Source organism: Peromyscus eremicus, chromosome 7 (assembly GCF_949786415.1).
Source record: "Peromyscus eremicus chromosome 7, PerEre_H2_v1, whole genome shotgun sequence".
Lineage (NCBI taxonomy): Eukaryota > Metazoa > Chordata > Mammalia > Rodentia > Cricetidae > Peromyscus > Peromyscus eremicus.
In genome coordinates this window covers 37,492,154-37,514,160 of record NC_081422.1, presented here as the reverse complement: position 1 = coordinate 37,514,160, position 22,007 = coordinate 37,492,154, and the positions used below count along the sequence as shown (strand labels likewise).

The following is a 22,007-nucleotide window of genomic DNA, read 5'->3' as shown; positions in this document are numbered from 1 at the left end:
GTGGTTTTCAAAAACTGTTAAGATCAGGTGAAGCTCAAGCAAAATAAAACAAAAATATCCTCAACATGGAACTGGGCATCATGTGCACATATACAATCCAAGCTCTCAGGAAGCTGGATAGGGGGATCATCTCCAGTTTGAGGCAAGCTTGTGAGTGAGTTCAAAATCAGCTTAGGCTACAGAATGTGTTCATGTCTCAAAAAGAAAAAAAAATTTTTTTTTCTGAGACAGGGTTTCTCTGTGTAGCTTTTGGAGCCTGTCCTGGAACTCACTCTGTAGCCCAGGCTGGCCTCGAACTCATAGAGATCCGACTGCCTCTGCCTCCCAAGTGCTGGGATTAAAGGCATGTACCACCACCGCCTGGCTTTTTTTTTTTTTTTTTTTTCCAATTATAAAGGAAATCGGGCCTGAGAGTGTAGTTTAGTGGCAAAGCATCTGTTTGGCCTCTGTGAAGCTGTGTTGGATGTATACCACCAACAAAAAGAAAAAAACAAACTGGGTGGTGGTGGCACACGCCTTTAATCCCAGCACTCGGGAGGCAGAGGCAGGTGAATCCCTGTGAGTTTGAGGCTAGCCTGGTCTATATATATAGAGAGTTCCAGGACATCCAGGGATATACAGAGAAACCCTGTCTCGGAGGGAAAAAAAAAAAAAAAAAAGAAAGAAAGAAAGAAATACAGAAAGCAACATACCCAGGGAAAGCGCATGTTAAGTGTGCAGAAGGACCAGGAAGATAGCTCTGGTCAGTGTACTGACTACTGAATAAGCACAAGGACCTGAGTTTGGATGCCCAGAACTCTTGTAAAAAATCTGGGCATGGTTGCCCTCATATGTAATGTAACACGTAGCGCAGAGCTTTCTGCCCCACTAGTCAAGCCAATTGGCAAATGATGGGTTCAGTGAGAGACTCTGTCTCAAAAGTTAAGGTAGAGAGTGATTGAGGAAAATGTCTGATGCGTACCCATGCACACATGCACATGCGCGCACACACACACACACACTCACACAAAGTGTGAAAAGAGCTGGGCATGGTGATGCACACCTGTGATGCCAGCACGTAGGAGGTGTAGCCAGGAGGATCACAGGTTAGGGTCATTCTCAGGTGTGGATGGAGTTTGCAGCCAGCCTCGCTTGCCTTCACAAGTCTCGCCAAAGAGGGGAAGGAGGAAGGGGACGGATGGAAGGGCGAAAGAGAGTTTGTGTTTGCGTGCAACACGGAATTGGGGTGTAAATCTGGAAATTAAAGACAAGCTATTCGCCAGCACGAAAGCCGTTTGTAACATGAACAAATGTCTCTTGTTTGGCTCTGTGTCCCGAGGCGCTACACAACTAGAATGCAGACTCTGCCCAGTGAATTTGAGTGGAGCCGCCTGTCCTTAAGACAGCCAGCAAAACCACCCCTTGGACTTCAGCAAATGGGCTGATCTCTGCCTGCCAAGGGGACGCCGCTTCTGCCGCGCCAAGAGGCAGAGCCAGATGGACCTCTGGCTGTTGTCCTCCGCAGAGATACAGGAAGTGATCCCCCGGCCATGGAAACAGGCTCCCCAGAAATAAAACACAGCCTCTGTCTCCTAGAACTCAGTTTGCTATCTAGCCTAAAAAAGGTCAGAGTGCTAACACTGGAGGACCTAGAGAGTTGCTTCTGCTTCTTTCTCTTTCTCTCTCTCTCTTTCTTTCTTTCTTTCTTTCTTTCTTTCTTTCTTTCTTTCTTTCTTTCTTTCTCTCTCTCTCTCTCTCTCTCTCTCTCTCTCTCTCTCTCTCCTTTTTTTTTTCTTTTTCTTTCTTTATTTTTTTGAGACAGGGTTTCTCTGTGTAGCCCTGGCTGTCCTGGAACTCACTCTGTAGACCAGGCTGGCCTCGAACTCAGAGACCTGCCTGCCTCTGCCTCCCGAGCACTGGCATTAAAGGCGTGTACTGCCACCATGCTGGGTGCTTCTGCTCCTTCTTGCTGCTCATTACCCTGCTGTCTGCAAAGCTTAGTCCACTGTCCACTTAGTACTGAGGCTGCTACCAAGGCCACAAACAGAGAGCAGCTGATACCTCACCTCAGGCCAAAGTACCAACCATGGCTGGCAAAAGGTCACACATCTTCACCTCTCTAAAAGTGTTTTATCCGTGCTTTCTCATTCCAGTTTGGGGAAGGTGCAGGACCTCAGCTCCCAGAATCTGGGAGGTGTAGGCAGGAAGTTCAAGAGAATGTAGAATGGAAGTTCAAGGTCACCCACAGCAAGATAGCAAATTGATGGTTAGCCTAGGCTATATGAGATCCCATCTCAAATCCTCTGTCAAGAAAAGGAGAGTCATTGAATGGAGAGTATGTAAGCCAGGGCCACCTCCGCAGAGAATAAGCTGGCTTGACTGGGTGACTAGGGAAGGGTGGAGCAGAGTTTTCAGGCAGAAGATAATTGACAAGATTAAGTGACTCTAGTGATTTCCCCATCACAGACATCGTGTGTGAATGGTAATGGATCATTCACTGGCGTTTGTGTTCCAGACACTGTAAGAAGTGTTTTACAAACATCATTTCTTTTAATATATGTAGCAACTCTGTTAGGTAGTTGGCATCAAACCCAGTCTGCAGATGAGCAAACTGAGGCAGTAAGAGGTTAAGTAAGGGATTCCCCATGCCACACTACCCACAATATCCAGGTTGAAAGCTGGGCTACTGAGTCTCCCGGTCCACACGGTTCCTTCACCCTGATGCTCTACTTGTCCTTCACAGGGTGGTTTGATAGAGAGGTACAGCCAGGTTGCTCTGTTGGCTGCCTCCTCTGTAGAACTTAGTTTTCTTATCCAAACTTGAGAGCAGTAACTGTGTCTGCTTCCCATGGTGTCTTAAGAAAGAATGCAGATCTATACAGTACTCGAGAGTGTCTGACATCATTAAGGAGTCTGCTAATAGTCATCAGCCCTTAATACTTTCCGATGAAGGGAAACCAGTATCTCTTTTCCCTCTGTGGATGGCTTCTTGGCTGGACTTAGACCAGGTAAGTCAAGCTACAGATGCTTCTAGAAAGGCCATTATCCCCCCCCCCCCCCCCAAGGCTCTGTCATCTTCTGGTCTAAGCTTCCCCAAGCTTGGACAGGGAAGCAACAATAAACGCGTGTGCTTTTGCAGAGGTGGAGATCTGTGCCCCTTTGCCAGCTGTATGTGATGCTTTGGCCTAAGGCTGGGTAACAGCTGCTTCTTATTCACAGCTTGGGCAGCACCCTCAGGACCGAGTAAGCCCAGTCTTTCTTTAGAGAGGAGGGTAGGGTAGTGAGTAGCAGGCAGGAACAGGAGGCCTCATCTGAGATTTCCATTTTCTCTGGACAGTCACCGGAACCCCCACAGAGGCTTGTGCAGTAAGGAGGTTCGATCTAGGTGTTCAGACCTTAGTACTGCCGTTAACTTGTGGGTCCATTCTGGAACGTTCTCTTGACCCAGGTTGTTGGGTGAACAGCATTAAGGCTGAAGGCAGGAAATGAAAGGCCCTTTCTCTTCTCTTCTCTTCTCTTCTCTTCTCTCCTCTCCTCTCCTCTCCTCTCCTCTCCTCTCCTCTCCTCTCCTCTCTCTCTCTCTCTCTCTCTCTCTCTCTCTCTCTCTCTCTCTCTCTCTCTCTCTCGTTTTTCAAGACAGGGTTTCTCTTTGTAGCCTTGGCTGTTCTGGAACTCGCTCTATAGACCAGGTTGTGGGTGCTGGGATTAAAGGCATGTGCCACCACGCCCAGCTTCCCTTATTTGCTAGGCATTGAAATTACGGGCTCTCCTGGGAGATGTCAGTGAGTGGCCTTTTATGTACACAGATGCTGGGGTGGCTAAACATGAGGCCAGCCATCTCCCTTCCTGTACAGAGTCTTTTTGGAGCAGAGGTCTTCTTGACAGAGGAGCTGGATTTGGTGCCAAACAATAACGGGAGAAGTCAATGCCATTTATTGAACTTTCTGTTTATGGAGGTCAATGCTGTACACCGTACAAGCAGTAGCTCATTAAAACCTTACATTGGGCTAGGGTTATAGCTCAGTGACAGAGTACTCACCTCGAATGCACAAAGCTCTAGCCCCCATCACCACAAAAACAAGCAAACAAACCTCTAACAACCCAGAGAGGTAGATTCTTCTCCTACTGATTCCCATTTTAAGGTGGAGGACGTGAGTCTGGAAGAGGTCAAGTGACTTGCTAAGAGCCTGGGTTCCAGCCTAGGAGGATGTGCACCCGGCACTTCCCATAGGTTCTACCTCACCTGAGATTGCTCAATCCTTCCAACAGCCAGTGAGGTAAGCATTGTTATTCCCATTATAGAGCTGGGGAAACTACAGCTCAGAGAGGTTCCGTAACTTCCCTGTGCAGGGCCTCGGCTGCCAGGCAGGCCTGTCTGACTTCTCACCACACCATGCTCGTTTGAGAAAGAGAAGCAAGGGAGGGCAAGAGAAAGGAGGCTCCGGCGGGTGATGCCCTGACCGAATCTTACCCAGGGCCCCTCACTCGACGGCCTGTGCTTTTCCACACTGACAGAGCCTTCCCATTCCTACCAACTCCTGCAGACCTCTCCTGCCTGGGGCTTGCCAGTGGGGAAAGCAGAGATCCTATCTTTGGCTCATGGAGGGTTGCCAGGTGAAGGGTGGGGTGCAGAAGCGTTCCCACCCAGAGAGGGTTCCCCTGGCCCTGGGAGTTACCACCTCCCTGGGCTGTGCGTGAGAAGGGTACAGGGAGGAGAGCCTGTTTGCATGTCATGCCCACAGGCCAGGGGCAGGGCCTGACTTTATCTCTGCCCTGAGGCAGAGGGCTTCTTAGGGAATATTGCCCTAGTATCTCTTAGAGAATATTTCTCTAGGAATTATAGCTTCAGCTGAAAATATTCCTATTTCCACCTTCCCCTGTAATGCCTGTGATGCATGGGGACCATCTGCTGGGCTCTAGTGTGTCTGTTCTGTTTATACTAAGACCAGGTCACCTGACGTTGTGTGTTCCTCTGTTTCGTGATTTACAGAGGATTGCTTTAAATGAATAAATAGGCTTTCCCTCTGGAAAGACTGAACAAAAGCCAGGTGTTGGTGGCGCATGCCTGTAAACCCAGCACTGGAGGCTGAAGCAAGATCACTGAGAGGCCAACCTAAGCTGTGGAGTAAGATCCTGCCTTAAACAAAGATCAGTGGCCAGGTGCATTGGCAAACACCATTGATGCCAGTACTGAGGAGACAGAGCAGGCTGATCTCTGAGTTCAAGGCCAGAGATACATAGTGAGAGACAGTGCCTTAAAACAACAACAACAAAAAAAACAAAACAAAACAACAACAACAAAAACAAAACAAAACAACAACAACAAAGGAGTTGTAGCTCAGTAAACAGGACTTGGTGGTGCATGCTTATAGTTCCAGCACTTGAGATCAGAAGTTTAAGTCTGGCCTCAGCTACATGGAAAGTTGGAAACCAGCCTGGGATCTACACCTTGTCTCAAACAAATAAAAACTGAGAGAGAGAGAGAGAGAGAGAGAGAGAGAGAGAGAGAGAGAGAGAGAGAGAGAGAGAGGAGAGAAAGAAACATTGCTATTCTCATTGATAGATATGGAAACGGAGGCATAGAATTTGAAAGTGACTTGCAATAAAGTGGCCTAGTGGCACTTAATCCAATTTAGTACCTATGGCCACAGGCACTGTGACCCCCTTATCTCTCATTCCAGCAATTCTACCAATTGCTCTTGCCCTCATCCTCATCACCCACCCCCCTCTAGGCTTCTGCTGCTTGTGTCTGGATTGGGTGTGGAGAGTTGACCTCTCTTATCCCATGGCACAGCCTTCCCCAAACCCCTTTGACCCCGATTCCCTAAGGGTCCTTGTCAGATCTTGTTTGGCTTCTCGTTATAGCCCCATTTCCTGGCCTGGCATCTTCTGTCTGCTCCGTAGACTTGGTTCCGTGGACTGCCACAGTAAGCTCCAGTCTACCCCTGCACAGCCAGGGTGGCAGCCATAGGTCCTGGCTGCATCCTAATCAGCTCTGTTCTCAGGAGCTGTGCCACCAGGTCACTGATGAGCTCCAAGCCACAATTTCTCCCCTCTGTAAAATGAAAGGGAATAATAACATTAAACATAATGAAATGAACTCCAGTATAAAGTGTCCAGACAAAACAAACAGTCTTCTTCTGGCTATATTGTTAGAGTTTCACATGCTGAAGCAGTAATGGTATCAACTGCCCCACTTCACACCAGCCTGCCACCAATTAGCCCCTTCTTTTCAGGCTTGCCCTTGGGCAGGCTCTGGAGCCCAGCGGATAGTTCTGCTCAGGCCTCCCCATCTGCTGGTCCTCCTGAGTCTCTTTACCTATGTCCGTGTGCACAACCCAGCAATGAAGAGAGAGATGCGACCCTCTTGATACACACAGGCATGCTTCACTGCACCGAATTCATAAATCAGTTTGGTAAATGGTATCTTATTTTTTCATCACCAAGAGAGCCTACATTTAAAGAAATACTAGCCAGATGGTCTTAGCCCATAACCTCAGCCGTTGGGAGTGAAGGCAGGGAGTTCAAGGACATTCTCAGCTACACAGCAAATTTGAGGCCATCCTGGGCTACATGAGACCCTGTCTTTATTTAAAAAAATAAATAAATAGAGATGGGGCTGGAGCTAGCAAAATGACTCATTGAATAAAAGCTGCTTGCTTGTTAAGATTGACAATGTGAATCTCAACCCCGGGACACATATGGTAGAAAGAAAATTGTCCTCTGACCTTCTCATTTGAGCTGTGGTGCATGAGCACTCACACACATACACATCATGCATACATTCATACATGCTTGCTCCTGAGCACACCCACACATACATACATGTGCAAAGTAAATACATGTCATATATTTGTTTAAATGCTAGGTTGAACCTTTTCAGAAAACAATGCTCTTTTGGGGAGAGAGGGGCCAGTTGGAACCAAACTTCATCAATAGGGCTTATTGAATGTGAGTTACATATTGACCTCACTTTTCCTTACTGTGTATTTGTGTAAATGTGTGTGTGTATTTGTGATGTATGTGCAGATCCAAGCATCCATGTGCACATACAGAGGCCAAAGGAGTGTATTGAGCGCCTTACTCTCCACCATATTCTTTTGGGATGCACAGGTTCTCAGTGAACCTGGAGCTAGGCTGGTGGGTCGCACTCCTGTCTCTAACCCTCCCTGTCACTGCCTCAGAGCTGGCATCACAGGTGCATGTGATCAGGCCTGGCTTTTAAAACGTGTGTGGGGATTTCAACTCAGGTCCTCACGCTTGGGTGGTAAGCACACTCTCACCCACCGAGTCATCTCCCGAGCCCCACTACTGTTTTTGTTTCCTTCTGAGACTATCTCAAGTAGCCCAGGCTGGCTTCAACTTTGCTACGTCACTGGCCTTGGGCTCTGGATCTTCTGGACGCTGGGATTTATGGGTATGTGCCACCACGCGCAACTCCTAGTAAGAAGTTTGAAAATTTGGGCCCATAGGATGGCCCAGCGGGTAAGGGCCCTTGCCATCAAGGCTTACAACCTCAGTTCCACACCATGGAAGGAGAGAACCGATTTCTGCAAGTTGTTCTCTGGCCTCCAGATGTGTGCCATGGCATGTGAGTTACACATTAATCTCACTTTTCCTTACTGTGTATTTGTAAAAGTGTGTGTGTGTGTGTGTGTGTGTGTGTGTGTGTGTGTGCATGTACATATGATGTATGTGCAGATACACCCAAGCATGCTTCCTACATGGGTGGGCAATGGGATGAACGTGCCCACCTACTACTCCTCTCCATCCTGGGTGCTGTGAGTGGCTGCCCTCTCCTGGTGTAGCTCTGCTATCTGTTGCCAGTCTTTTCTCCTTCAGATCCACAAAACTCACTCCTTTTCCCAGGAAGGTGAGCTTATTGGGTTTATGCAAACAGACACTCCAGTCAGCTCTGGTAAATATTTCCCAACTCCACATCTTGCTGCTAGGCCCCGGAGCTGTTTGCGGAGGCATCCCAACTCTTGGCCAAGTGGGTGTTGAGTGCTGGGGCCTGCCTCTAGGGACCCAGGGTGTGGATAGGACTCTGCCAACACTGTGTGAGCTTGGTCATTCAGCTAATACCCCAAGTCAAAACAGAGCCCTCTCTAAAGACCCCCTAGGAAGCCACTTGGCTTTGTTGTCTCCTGCTGTCCTGGCCATTTTAATGGAAACAACATGTTGGGGATGAGGTCACCCTTGACATCTGTACCATGGTGGTGATTGGACCTTTTTATAAACTATGGACATAGACCTGGGTTGAAACTCTAGGGTACAGAGTCACCCAGATTCTAAGGACTCAAGTAGCAACGAGGCTGACACTCCTATCCTCAGTAGATCCACAGATCTACCTGTCCTGGCATGGGGCCTTTCTTCTTCCTGCCTTTCATCCTGTGCCTTGTCCTGCTTAACATTCCCAGTCTAGATCACTCAGTTTATGCTCTCTATAGTGAAAGTCGAGTAGGAGAAAACAAAGTGAACTTTTGTAAAACTGGGCATATGCCATTCTTGTAAGTGGTGAAAGTAGGTGGTATGACTTTAACATTGTGAGTGCGCGTGCACATGTGTGTGTGTGTGTGTGTGTGTGTGTGTGTGTGTGTGTAGGAATGGGTGTGGGTGCACATGCATCTTTATGCTCACATGGATAGAGGTCAGGGGTCAACTTTGGGTCTCATTCCTCATGCATTGTCCATTTTATTTTTTTTGAAACAGGGTTCACCAAAGCTTGACTGGCTGGCCTTTGATCCCAGGGGATCTGCCTGCCTCTGCCTCCCCAGCACTGGGGTTACAAGCGGGTGCTAAGTGTTTTTACATGGATTCTGAGGCTTCAACTCAGGTCTCCATGCTTTCCTGGCAAGCACTTTACAGCTAGAGCGATCTTTCCATCTATTTAACATTCTTTTCTTTTTTGTTTTTGTTTGGAACTGTATTTTTTTTTTTTTTTTTTTGGTTTTTTGAGACAAGGTTTCTCTGTGTAGCTTTGTGCCTTTCCTGGAACTCACTTGGTAGCCCAGGCTGGACTGGAACTCACAGAGATCTGCCTGCCTCTGCCTCCCAAGTGCTGGGATTAAAGGCGTGCGCCACCACTGCCCGGCGTTATTTAACATTCTTATTTGGCAAAATAACCCTACCCAAATTCACCAAGAGAAAAAAAATATTGCTAGTCATAAACCTTAAAGGCCTGGGCCTGGGAGACCCCAGTCCAGCTAGCCCAGTACCCAGATCCCACACCACACCCCTGCAAGATGGCCTGTGTCGATTGTGTCTCTGCCACAGCTCCTCCAGGCATTTTCCGCTCACTGCATAAAAGGCAGCCAACACCAGTGCTGCGGGGTGAAGTGTCAGGCCCTCAGCTCCAGGCCTGAGTGGGTCCCGGTCATAGGACAGTTCTTCAGGGTTTGAGAGGAATCAACCTCCACAAACTTCCTGTGCAAATACCCTGAATTTGGTAACCCATCCCATATGTCCTGTTTCCTGCTGCTTTCCCCATGTAGTGGTTCTCAACCTTCCTAATGCTTTTCGACCCTCGAATACAGTTCCTCATGTTGTGGTGACCCCCAACCATAACATTTTTTCATTGCTACTTCATAACTGTAATTTTCCTACTTATGAATATAATCTTGCTAATTATGAAATTCTGTTAATTATGAATTGTAATGTAAATATCTGATATGTGACCACAGGGGGTCTTGACCCACAGATTGAGAATCACTGTGCCCAGAACAACTGTACTCTTTTTCATAGAGGAAAAAAAAAAGACATTCCCCCATTTAGTCCTGAGCCTAATCTGGGCAGTCACTCCGATGATTGGTATACTGTGCATATGTCTAGAAGACTTTTTCTCTTAATATGGTTGAAAGGAAAATGTGTCCCTTTTTGTGGCATTGAAAAAATACTTTAGCTGTGAGGGTGCACGCCTTTAAACCCAGCACTCAGGAGGCAACAGCAGGTGGATCTCTGAATTCGAGGCCAGCCTGGTCTACAAAGTGAGTTCCAGGATAGCCAGGGATGTTATACAGAGAGACCCTGACTCAAAAAACCAAAAAAAAAAAAAAAAAAAAGGCCTAAAAAAAATCCTTATGTACATAAATGATTTGGGCTGTTTTCTTTTGCAACTTTATTTTTCATTTAAAAGTATGACTAGGTTGGGGATTTAGCTCAATTGGCAGAGTGCTTGCCTAGCAAGCACAAGGCCCTGGGTTTGGTCCTCAGCTCTGAAAAAAAAAAAGACAAAACACACACACACACTCACACACACAAGTATGACTAATAGATCTTCTTAGCAGTACATAGTTGAGTTTTGACTTTTGTTAATGAGTATGAAATACTCTAATTGTTTTAAAATAATTTGACATTTTTGTTCCCCCTCTTGATGATTGTTAAGTTGACTTCAAAAATAATGTTTGTTTGCATTTTTTAACCACATAGAGTTGAAGTTTGGACTTCTTGGCCTCCCTTACATCTGTCTGTCTTCATATACACATGCTTTAGTTTGTCACCCGCTCCTTAAGTCTGTCGTCCACAGTGCATAGACCAGTGTGCTCAGAGAGGACCCAGCTAGGTCAGAGAACACTGTGCCCATTGACCATCCATCAGACCAGGAACGCACTTCATACCTGTTGACTGAGCAGGTGAGATTTCTTTCTCATGCTCTGTTTTCTGTTCTTGCCAGTCATAAATCAGACAGCAACAGGGTCTTATTTATGGATCACTCCGAATCCCTTGATTCAGAGACACCCCCCCCAACCTCTTGTGTTAGCCTCACCTCTAATAAATATTTGTTCTTTATTTATTTGTTTATTATTTTTGAGGCAGAGTCTCACGGTGTAGCTCTGGCTGGCCTGGAACTTGCTATGTAGATCAGGCTGGTCTCAAACTCACAGACATCCACCTGCCTCTGTCTCCTCAGTGCTGAGATTAAAGGTATACACCACCACTCCCAGTATCTCCTGTATTAATTAGATCACATCATTGAAGTGACATGCTATTATAGTTATTGCTGCTCAGGTTTAACTCTAAACTGTTCTCTCAGTACGTACAGTTAATTTCCTTAATCTGACATCTTCTGTGTGGTGTCTAGTTTTCCCATTCTGTGTATGTTCAAGCTTTTAACATCCCCCCTCCACCCCCCCCCCCCCCCCCCCCCCGCTCCCCAGACAGAGTTTCCACATATAGCCTTGGCTGTTCGGGAACTTGCTCTGTAGACCAGACAGGCCTGGAAATCAGAGATCTTCCTGCTTCTGCCTCTCAGGTGCTGGGATTAAAGGCATGTGCCACCCCTGCCTGGATTAAAATGTCTTTAACTTGCTGTCTTTGTGCAAAATACTACTGGGTTCTGCTCCTTGTAGAGCTTTGGTGTACCCACGCTTCATCCTCACCCACAAGACTAACATTCATTGGGCAGCACTGGGTACCAGCTTGGCGGCCGTGACCCAATGATCTTTGGTTTTAGTTTTGAGATAGGATCTCACTGTGTAGCACTGGCTGGCCTGGAACTCACTGTGTATGTAGACCAGGGTGGCCTCAAACTTACAGCAATGCTCCTGCCTCTGCTTTCCAAGCATGTGCCACCACACCCAGTTGTTAATCAGTCTTGACAACTCTCTCTTGACCTCCAGAGTCATGTGATTATAGTATCTGTTTGATTCCTCACCCGGGACCCCCTAGGTGTAGTCACTGTGTTTGCATGACTATTTTAGTCATATAATCTCATGAGCCTGGATTCAAATCCCAGCTCTGGCACTTTCTAAGCCCTGGAGAAATCACTTCGCTTCTGAGATCCAGTTTCCTGTATTTGAGAGTGGCTGAAAGTGTATAGTATGGTGGAATCCTTGCCTAACATGCATGAAGCCTTGGGTTCAATCTCCAGGGCATTGTAAAAAAAAAAAAAAAAGTACTTAGACAGGCATTCCACACCTACTTGGTAAGTCACTAAGTGATGAGTGAGGCCTCATAAGCAAGACGGGTCTCCCATGTAGCCAGTGTGCATAACCACTAACTTTATGGATATAGTTTTGGTGACAACAAGGTTAGTTCTCCCTGGAATAGGTTTTATAGACACATAGCCCTAACCCTTGGGGGAAATGCCCAAATTATCTCCCTTCATAGGTAAGAAAATGAAGATATAAGTTGGGTATCTTGTGGGTATGGTAGCTTACACCTGTAATCCTAGCACGCTGGAGACAGAGACAGAAGGATCATCAGAGGTTCAAGGCCAGAAAGGAAGGAAGGAAGTGGAGTATTCTGAATGTTTTAAAATCCAAGACCATTTTGAGTGTTATAAAATGACACCTATAAGTGGAAGGTTCCACACTTGACCTTGTATGATTGGTTACAGACACAGTGCAGGTACACTAAAAATATCATATCGGATTGTCTTCAGTCTGTATGTATAATGTGCAAATTAAACAAATGGGCATTATAATACTTGGGTCCCATTCCTAAGAACATCTCATTATTTGTATGCAAGTATTCAAAAATCTGAAAAAAATTCTAAGTCTAGTCCCAAGCATTTCAGAAAAAGGATACTCACCCAACCTGATGCCCCGAAGACAGTCTCTTGGCTCATGTTCACTCAGCCTTTTGATAATGAGTTGGGTAGTTGCTCTAAACCTGGAGAATTTCACTTAAAATGTCAGTGGTGGGCTGAGGTAATAGCTCCGTCGGTAAAGCATTTGCTTTACCAAGCATGAGGACATGATTCCCGCAACACATGAAAAAAAAAAAAAAAGCTAGGCATGTGTCATGCACTTATAATCCTAGTGCAGGGGAAGTGGAGACAGGAGGATTTCTAGGATTAACCCACCGGGTAAGCTCCAGGCCGGAGAGTAGTCAAGGGCTAGCAAAGGCAAGTGTGCGTTTTCTTGCTTATTCAGAGAGGCAGCCACTCAGTGCAGAGAACAAAGAGGTGGCAGACAGAATAGAGAGAGCCTCAAGCCAGGCCCTTCCCTCAGATCCTCAAACTTCTACACAATCTTAGACACAATGGGAGAGCCTAGGTGTGGCGTCATATGACTGCAATCTCAGAACTAGTGAGACAGAAGTAGGGAGGTCTTGAGTTGCAGACCAACCTTAGCTGCTTAGCGAGCCCCTGTCTCAGAACTGTTGCAACCAGTCCGGTTTTAAATGAACGTCTCGGTTTTCCCAGCCCTTAGCAAATAACCGCTGGAATTGTGAGCTGGAATAGGGGCCTGCAAGAAGCAAACATATAAACAAGAGCAGAGAAAAACATAGCCAAGAGGAAAGAGGCAAAAGTCCCAGAAAAGCAGAGCTCCAACCCACAGAAAGAAAAAAAAAAAAAAAGAAGTGTCTGGTGTACTGGCCAATACAGGGTAGAGCCCTCAGAATCCCCGAGGGGATGATTGCTTTCCAGATGAGTTGGAATTATGACTCTGAGTCATTGGCTAAATTAGCTTTCAGGAGCTCTTCAAGGGAATGTGGAAATGTATATCACTTCTCTTAGCAAGATCTCTATTCAAACAGAAACCAATAAAGAGCTCCCCACACTGAACGAGGCTTTGGGGCTTCAAGGGATAGATTTCAATAACTTTGAAAAGTCCCCTTATTTAGGAAGATTTTCCCGGGAAAGCTTAGGCGTCTGCAAGGCGGTTGATTTCTCAATCAGATGATGTAGATTCCGATCACAGCCCTCCCTCTAGCCAACCTCATATTTTGAACAAATCCCTTCTCTTCACGAGTGTTGTGTGTGTGTTCTCTTCACGGACCTTGTTCGCCTCAACCATAGTGTGGGAATCATAATCCCTGCCAGTGTTTTCAGTCTCCTGGGACTATTCTGAAAGGCAGCAGACAAGATAATATTTGAGAGTGTGCTGTAAACCGGGGAGCATGTTGGAAATGTACAAGCAGGTCTGTAGGTTATGTCCCAGGCATTGGCTGCTATGAGATGGACTCCAGATGTAGTGAGGCAGTTGTTTTAAATGTGTTTGTGAGTGTGTATGTGTTATCTCAACACACTACGTGTATACACAGTGCTTGGACTGAACCTAGAGCTTTTGTGCATGCTAGGTAGCTCATGCTACCAGCTGAGCTATGTTCCTAGCCCCTGGAAATATACCTTACTCACTAAAGGCTTGCTACTTGCTGTCCCATGTCTCCCATGTGTGCCTGCTGCTTGGCCTTTTACACACCCTGGTGGATTCCAGCCTAGACTTGTGCAATAAGGAGCTGGGTACCAGCTGCCTGTTTGTACTATCACACCTGTGCTCTCCTCAGGACCAGCTGCCTCCTCACTTTCTTTCCTATAAGCATGCTCGACTCCAGAGTCCAGCCTGACCTCTTTCTTCTCCGAGGCCCCTGCCTGCTTCTAACCCACGCAGCATCAGATGGGACTGTAAGAAGTTCCCGTTGTACCCTCTGACTTTGGACCGGTTGCTTCCACTCTCCTCAAAGCCCTTCTTGGCTCATTAGCCCCTTTCATACTCCAAGGCTACAAAGAAGGAATTTCTGAAAGCCATCCCTACCTTGTGTGTCCCCCCACCCCACCCCCGCCATTCTCTCCCGCACCCCGCCTCTCTCATTTCCTGCTTCCTCCATTCCTTCTGTTTCCCTCCCTCCCTTCCTTCTTTCCCTTCATCACTTCCTCCCTCCCTTTATATTTTATTGGAGGGAGAGGGATATGATTAATATCTCACTATGTAGCTGAGCCTGGCCTCAAACTCTCCACCCTCTCTGGCCTCTGCCTCAAGTGCTGGGATTACAGGTGTGCACCACCACACCCAGCTTCCTTCCTTCCCTTTTGTCTAGCTGTCTTCCTCCTTGATGTTGTCCACTGCAGCCCTTTCTGCGCTATTCCAGACCTAATTTTGGTTGTGGGTGTTGACTTTCTTCCTGACCAATGTCGGAGCTCCCTGCACACCTGAGTTCCTGTTAGTGTCCGGTAGGTGCCTTATGGATGCGTTGAACTAAACTGCACTAGGAAGGGACCCTGCTGGTGCAGGAGGGCTCTGTGTTGCACTCCTGGCTCATGGATGACCACCCTGCTGCTGCACTGCTGCCCGAGCAGACCTGGTGACATCTCACTTGATTTGGATGCCACAGGCATAGAAGAGCCAAGTCTGGTATCACGGTACAAGGCTGTTTTCCCAGCAACTGGGAAAATAGGACAGGATGATGGCCATGAACTTGAGGCCTGCAGGGGCTACATAGTGACACCTGATCTCCAAACAAAACAGAAAACAACAGGAAAAACAAAAACAAAAACAAAAAAACAGAAGACAAGAACCTCAACTTTACTTACAAGGCTATTCTAAAAGATGAAAATTACCAAGGAAACCCACTTATTTTTATCTAGTGCTCTGACTTTTAGGGACAAGTCACCACAAAATACCAAAGAAAATTCCATTCAGATTTGTTTGTTTTGGTTTTTCGAGACAGGGTTTCTCTGTGTAGTCCTCCTAGCTATCCTGGAACTTGCTCTATAGACCAGGCTGGCCCTTGAGCTCACCGCCTCCCTCTGCCTTCTCAGTGCTGGAATTAAAGGCATGCACCACCACAGCCGGCCCCATTCAGATCTTGAAACTTCAATTTTGAAACAGACTTTTCTCAACCCAGGTTACCTTCGAACTCATGGTCCTCCTGCCTTAGTCTCCACTCAGATAGGTTATGGACATACCTACCACTAGCTTGGCTGAAACTTCATTTTCTATTACCTAGCCACATATACCTGTGGAGGTGCTAGGCTACACTTGAGACCATGCAGCGGGTTATAATGGAGCAGCTCAAGGTGTGGTAAGGGGATGGGAAGGGTGAGTGTGGAGGTCAAAGGTCCAAGTAGTCAAATATGACTGTGCCCTTCCTAGCTGTGTGGCATTGGACATGTTGTTTATGCTCTCTGAGCTTTAGTTACCAAAGCTATAAAAATATGAGATGGGTTAGTGGGTAAAGGCGCTTGCTGTCAAGACTGATAATTCACTCCCTGATTCCCACACAGTGGGAGGAGAGAACCAACTCCTGGAAGCTGTTTTCTGACCCTCAAGTGCACTCCATGATACTCATGAGCACGTTTGCATGCCTGCAACCCTCCCACCACAAATAAATAAATAAATAAATAAATAAATAAATAAATAAATAAATAAATAAATAAATAAATAAATGAGTAAGTAAATAAATGCATGCAATTGAATTTATTTTAAATCATTTCTCTCATTAAATATTTGATAATACACCCTTTCTCATGGATTTCTTGTCAGAATACTTTTGCTTATTTTTGGAAATGCTGTTAATCTTTGAGGTGCTTGAAAACTATACCCTGCCTTTCTTTAGCAGAGCTAGCCTGTGAAGTGCTTCACATCCAGACATGGGTGCTGCTCACATGCGTGCATCCAGAGAGGCAGGATACCTGCCCCCCAGCCCCCCAGCCCCTATCAGCTTCATTTTTGAACCCATGCCCATCTCTCCCCAGCCCTGCTAACAACATTCCCAGCAAGATGGAGAGGTGGCCAGTCTCTTCTTCACCTCCCCATGGTGCAGGAGGGAAAAACAAATACTAAGCTCCAGAAGTTGAGAGTCAAGGATGCAGGATGCAGGAAGGAAAAACAAATATCAAGCTCCGCAAGTTGTATAGAGTCAAGGATGCAGGATGCTGGTCCCTTTCACCTGTACTGAACCTCTCCCTGAGCTGTCATCCAGAACTGAGGGGGTTCTTTTCTTCACTGATGTTAACCCTCATTAGGGGCAACAGAGTTAGGGCTCCTCGGTTATTCCTGGAGCCAAGGGAGGCAGCAGCCTGAGGGACAGAAAGAGACAGCAGAGCCAGAGTGGGGTAGCAGGGTGAGCTGTGTGGGGAAGTTGGGAGGCCTGCCCTAATGGGTCCTAGCTTGAGTGCAACACCACCTGCCTTCTCCTAGCAGATTACTTCCCGTCTGGGCTTCAGGAGTCATGGCTGTAGAATGAACCCCGTGGTATCTGCATTTCCTGCCAGCTCTGATGAAGAAGGAAGAGAAGTAGTCCCACTTCCCAATACCTGCTATGTACCTGGCACACAGCACCCGATGCCTTAAAGAGTCTATAACTCAGTGACTCCATCACACTCAGTGAGTCAGGGTCATGGAGAAGGGCTTCGGAGTCAGGCAGGCTTGGGCTGAGATTGCAACTCCATTATCTGCCAGCAATGTGACTTTAAACAAGTTTCTTAAGAGCGCCAAGCCCCAGTCTTTTCATTTGTAAAATGGGTCCAGTAATAACGAAAACACTCTTACAAGCCTATTCCTGCTCTCCTTAATATGTAATAAACTTCTTAAGTAGTTTACATCTAGCACATTTCCCTTCTTTTATGGAAGAATAATCTTGGTCTGAAAAAACAGTGAAGCTGTGTGGTGGCTCATGCCTATAATCCCAGCACTGCGGAGACTGAGTCTGGAGGACTGAGTTGGAGGCAGCCTGGGCTACATGAGACTCTGTATCAAAAGGAAGGAAAGGGAGAATAAAAGAAAAATAAAGAAGAAAAACAGAAGCAAAAAGCTGGTTGTGGTGGTTCCCAGCACCTGGGAGGCTGAGGCAGGAGAATTGCTTTGAATTCCAGGTTGGCCTGGTTTACATAGAGAGATCCTGTCTTAAAAGAAAAAAGAAAAGGACGAATGAGAGAAATAGCTTAGTAGGTAGAGAATGGAAGCAGAGCCAGGGATGGTGGATGTACCTGAGTCAGGGACCCCAGGAATGGTGGATGTCCTGAGTCAGGGACCCCAGGAATGGTGGATGTCCTGAGTCAGGTATCCCAGGAATCGTGGATGTGCCTGAGTCAGGGCCCCCAAGAATGGTGGATGTCCTGAGTCAGGTATCCCAGGAATGATGGATGTACCTGAGTCAGGGACCCCAGGAATGGTGGATGTACCTGAGTCAGAGACCCCAGGAATGGTGGGTGTACCTGAGTCAGAGACCCCAGGAATGGTGGGTGTACCTGAGTCAGAGACCCCAGGAATGGTGGGTGTACCTGAGTCAGGGATCCTGGTTGGTTCAGAGCTTTGTACCTGTTTTCTGGGTGTATTTTGTTTTTAGGCCATCCCAGCTCTGATGGGGACGGCAAATTCCTTCCATGGTGAGCAGCCTGGGCACTGTGATGACATGCTGCATTTGTATACTGACCTTCCCAGGAAGTGCCACCGGGCTGGGAACTAGTTCTCGGTGTTGTGCTCATCCTTTCCCAGCTCACTCGCCTCTTACCTCATCTAGTAGCAAACAGCCCTCTAGACTCCAGAGCCATCCAGAAGCTCCCTATGGTGCCTCTACTTGAATGAAGACCAGGAGTGACCACTGTATCCTCTGGTCTATCAGGTTGGCCACCAAGACAACCAGGAGACTCTAGGCTCAAAGGAGATCAGGGTACCAGAGAGAGCATCCATGGATACAGCTCTCTGTGGTGGTGTCCCAGGAGGCTGTGCACAGCACTCTGCTCAAAATCATCCATGTCCTGGACACCAGGAAACACCAGCAAGTATGTGTCTTCCCTGAAAGCACAACCCCATTCATTTAGCACCAGCACTGCTGTGTCCTGCCACCAAAGACTCAGGACCACAAGAGAAACGTCTCGCCCTCCTTGAGCAGATGAAAGCAGCAGACACCGGATCCTCCCATCAGAAAGCTGCAGCACCTGTCGCGTGACTCCAGAAGAGCAACTGTTCATCAAAGGACCTAGGGCTGAGCATGAAACTCTCACTTAGTTGCTAGGGTGCTTGCTTAGCATGCAGGAAACCCTGGGGACCATCGCTGACACCACATAAAGCTGGCATGGTGGCCCATGCTTGCAATCCCAGCACTTCAGAGGTACAAGGAGGATCAGAAATTCAAGGTCATCCTCTGTTATGCATTGGGAGGCCAGCATTCAAATGAGACCCTGTCTTCAAACAACAAATAGTAAAAATAAAGGACCAGGGTCCACTTGTCCATGGCTTTGTTGTATAAAAGCTTGATTTTTCTCGGGGAGATGACCCCAGTTTGCACAAGAAAAGACGTGGCTGTCATAGGTGAGACCAGCGACTAAGGACTGGATGAGGCTGTTTCTGCAGACACTTCCTGGAGGCATCTAAGAGGGACGGGACCTCTGGCTCAAAGAGAAAAGCCAGGAACCCTGGAGAGAAAAGGTCTTCCCAGTAGAATCAGACACGTTGTGAGGGCGTGTGTGGCTCATGCTAGAACACTTGCTTGGAGTGTGTGAGGTTCAGTCTGACCACTGTAAGTAAAAAAAAAAAAAAAAAGGTGGGGGACTACCAAAACCCAACCTCAGCCGACACCCACCGAATGGGGTACTTTCAGCCCTGTTCACCTGAGGTGGTTACCTGCCTGCCCCATTCCCCTACTTGGAATGAATATATTTTTAGAATGTTTTCTCAGGATGCACCTTTGCCAGCTCTTTATAGATAAGCTACAGAAAGTCTGCCTCACTGCTCGGGAGAAGCAGAAGAGGAGGAGGAGGTGAAGGAGGAGAGAGAGAGAGAGAGAGAGAGAGAGAGAGAGAGAGAGAGAGAGAGAGAGAGCGAGAGAGAGCACCACCTTGCCTGTAATTGAAGGCAGGTTGGGAGCTGTTCTGCTTTGAAAGGCGCCTTCTTGTGAAATGTTTTATGAAACACTTTCCACAAACGAGTTACGCAACCTGAACAACAGCTTTGATCGTTTTCCTCACCAGTGATATATTCATTAGTGTTGGACTGTGTTCCCTCACAGTGGGTCACGTGACTGTGTCCTGTGGAGGGAGCTAAAGAGAAGGACCCCGGCTCCACCATGCACCTGCCCACTAGGGGAGGCTCACGTGTGCCGTAGGCCTGAGCACCGCCTTGCCCATCCCTCGTCGTCTATTACTGGGATGTTTCTATTTCTTGTGTCTTCTGGAAGAAGGAGCAGTAGGGAGGGTCAGGAAACCATGGCTTTGAGGTTGAGGGGTAGCTGGCTATGTATCTTTGAATCCTCATCTTAAGCTCTCTGGGCTTCTGTGGGATGAGACGTTTCCATACCCTCCAGGCTAAAAAGACACCAGTGAGCCCAGGGAGGGCTTCTACCTCTTCAGGAGGAGCATCTTCCTTCTAGAAGGAGGCCTACTGCTTTCTAAAGTAGTAAAGTCAGGGAGTTCACTTGGATTAGAAAAGATAATCGCTCATGATAGCTTTTTACCTCCCTGGTCACTGCCCAAGACTCATTGCAATACCTGTGCAGAGAGCCGTGGGTGGAGGAGATCCTACACTCTCAAACCTCGTCTGCTAGATGGATAGGATGTTCTGGGCCTGGGCCAGGGCATGTGCATACTATGTGCCCTGTCCCTGGGGAGTATTAGCCTTCCCAGGTAGGGCCCAGAGAAGTCTTTCCACTCAGGTAGCAAAAACTACCAGTGAGACCCTGCAGATCATCTTTGTGGTTCCAAGCAGCCTGTGAGTATAGTTGGGTTTTCACAAGGATGGGAGAAATTGGGTTTTCGTCCAATTTGCCTGCGGTTCTCACCTTAGAAGTCAATGGGATCCAACAGAAGTCTCTATCTCATCTTGCAGACCCACGGCCAACACCCAGTTCCCTGGAAAAGTGCCAGGCTTTTCCACTCAACAGCTGTGAAAAGGGATCTTTTTTTTTTTTTTTTGGATTAGTGAGGGCTTTATTTCTTAATTTCTTACGTTCCTTAGCCCCTGAGAGTGTCCCCAAAAAAACCATGCTGGAGGCAGTAATTGTCTGTGTCCTGGCTCCCCATGCCGGCTAATGTAGCTCTGCCTTTCTTTTTTTTTTTTTTTTTTTTAACCAAGGGACACCATGGCCCCACAAAGCTGAGATTATGGAAGAGGTATTCCTGTATCTTGTTTGTTTGTTTTTCAAGAAAGGGTCTCTCTGTGTAACCCTGGCTGTCCTGGAACTTGCTCTGTGTAGACCAGGCTGGCCTTGAACTAAGGGATATCCCTGTCTCTGCCTCCCTGCTGGGATTAAAGGTGTGCCATCATACCTGGCTTCTTGTGTCTTTTTTATTTTCTATGTTTAGGGCTATCTGCTTTGGGAGTTACACTCAGCACTTCTCCCCCAGGGGGTGGGGCATTGCAGGAAAATGAATGAATAAAAAGACTGGTGAATCAAAATGAGACAAATTAATCTTAGAAGAGTAACATAGTAAGTTACCAAGAAGCCCGAGTCTACACCTTAAGAGGTTTGTTTCTACCATCAGGTATTTTGTTAGCTGAACTGGGAGGTGGGAGTGCCCCCCTCCACAGGAGTGTGGGGGCATCGATCTACGAGGCAGATGAAAGGATGCCTTTTCTTTCATGGTGGTGCTGGTTTCTGAACTTCAGCATTGCAGGAAGACCTGGCAGCGATCCTAACAGATAGCGCCCAGGTTGGAGGCAAAGCGCATGCTTCCGAGCTCTGTCATAGCTACACCCTCTTATCTCTCTCTACGGAGCATAATGAGGCTGGAAAGGAACCCGCCACTTGCCTTTGGAACGATGCCAGGCTGCCTGGGGTGGTTCTACCGGTGTGATTCCTCCTCCAGGTTTCCATGCTCTCCCTCTGTCCCCGTTCCATCCATCCTACCTCCCCAGCCTCTCTGGAATGGGGATGCCTGATGAAAGAAAGGGACTAGACAACAGAGAGCTATGGCAGGAGGGCTGACCAAAAGGGCTTTCAGATCAGACCGAAATTTGTTTTGATGGTGGTGGTTTTGGAAGCAGTGATTATCAAGTCTTTAAAAACCTGCTAACAAATGTTTCAATGTGGAGACTCTAAGGTCTGTGGATGGAAGCCGGGTATCAGCGCTTCTGAGATGGAGGTACCAAGCACGGTGGGAAGAGCTGAGGGGACATAGGGAGGGGAGCTCTGGAGGCCAACCCACATGCTGTGACTGTTGAGTTCTGAGAATCCTTCCTTCCGCATAGTGCTACAAACCCACTTCTTTTCCTTCCTCCCCTTTGCTTCGGGGTTCCGGAGCGTCTCTCTGTGTGTGGGTGATGATTGGCAAACTATGCTTGGAAAAGCCAGCTTCTTCCCACCTGTCTGCCTAGGCCTTCTCTGGGGTCTCTCGGTAGTCACTGGACTACCGAGGCCACCATCTG

General features: G+C 47.4%; 1 protein-coding gene across 1 annotated transcript in view; it reads left to right on the top strand.

The window, feature by feature from the left end:
- Pou2f3 (POU class 2 homeobox 3) overlaps nt 1–22,007 on the top strand; it is an 86,943-nt gene that overhangs the window by 41,147 nt on the left and 23,789 nt on the right. The window lies entirely within an intron of this gene.